Below are 1,083 nucleotides of genomic sequence, written 5' to 3'. Positions count from 1 at the left end.
AGGGGCGGTTCAGCCCATCCTCTCCAAGTGAATGAGAAACATATATGTGAGGGGGACTAGCTCAAATGTAGAGCGCTCGCTAGCAAGCGAGAGGCACCGGGATCGATGCCCGGGTTCTCCATATAGGAATGTTTTAGTCGGTTCCGCCACCGGCGCTCCTCATCTGGATGAAAGCGTAAGGTCATGTATGTAACATCGTGATAGCTCAAGCAAGTGCGCTCCCAGTCCGTACATATTTTCGGGTTGTAAACTTACTCGCGCCATCACTCTCTCTGCTTCTTTACAGTAAGACGCGCACCCAGCCCTGGCTCTCAGCGCCGTTCTCGGTGACTGGTGACACTTGAATTCATGATAGTATTGATATCTGGGTGAATGGTTCCACTATCCTATGAGGTCAGTGTCACACATCATCGCTTACTGTTTCGACAGACACGAGCAGGATTTCTCTCGTCAATTGGCAGTAGCCTTCTAGCAATGGGATGGTTACACATTCTGCGTACGTATTGACTGAGCCCGTCGCTTGCGCATGAATTCTGAAGGAACACGACGAAAGTGCTGATTCTCGAGTTCGTCATGCATTCAACTTCAACAATACCTCGGCGAATCGTATACATCGGAAAATTTTCGATTTCCGATGTAGTCTAGCTGGTTAGGATTCGTGGCTTTCACCCACGCGACCAGGGTTCGAGTCCCTGCATCGGAAAATATATATTTGATACGGTGTTTTCCAGGATTGTGTTGAGCGCAAGGATGGGGAACTGAGTAAATATCACAGGTGCGTTGTTTTGTTCAAGATATCTGGCTCGTCACCGGTTCCCCTCCTCCCCTGGACAAAGTTGAACATTGAGTTAGAACAAACCATTCCAACGTTGTTCGAGGGGAAGGGGCGGTTCAGCCCATCCTCTCCAAGTGAATTGAGAAACATATATTGTGAGGGGGACTAGCTCAAATGGTAGAGCGCTCGCTTAGCAAGCGAGAGGCACCGGGATCGATGCCCGGGTTCTCCATATAGGAATGTTTTTAGTCGGTTCCGCCACCGGCGCTCCTCATCTGGATGAAAGCGTAAGGTCATGTATGTAACAT

At 49.4% G+C, this 1,083-nt stretch overlaps 2 non-coding genes across 2 annotated transcripts; both read left to right on the top strand.

The window, feature by feature from the left end:
* The first annotated feature begins 630 nt into the window (after positions 1-630).
* Pmar_PMAR008394 lies at positions 631-703 on the top strand. The gene has a single exon. It is a non-coding gene; the product is annotated as a tRNA-Glu (tRNA).
* Positions 704-934: 231 nt separating this feature from the next.
* On the top strand, positions 935-1,007 carry Pmar_PMAR008393. The gene has a single exon. It is a non-coding gene; the product is annotated as a tRNA-Ala (tRNA).
* The last annotated feature ends 76 nt before the right edge of the window (positions 1,008-1,083 follow it).

This window comes from Perkinsus marinus, assembly GCF_000006405.1.
Source record: "Perkinsus marinus ATCC 50983 genomic scaffold scf_1104296952362, whole genome shotgun sequence".
Taxonomy (NCBI): domain Eukaryota; phylum Perkinsozoa; order Perkinsida; family Perkinsidae; genus Perkinsus; species Perkinsus marinus.
This window is presented reverse-complemented; position numbering and strand designations above follow the sequence as displayed.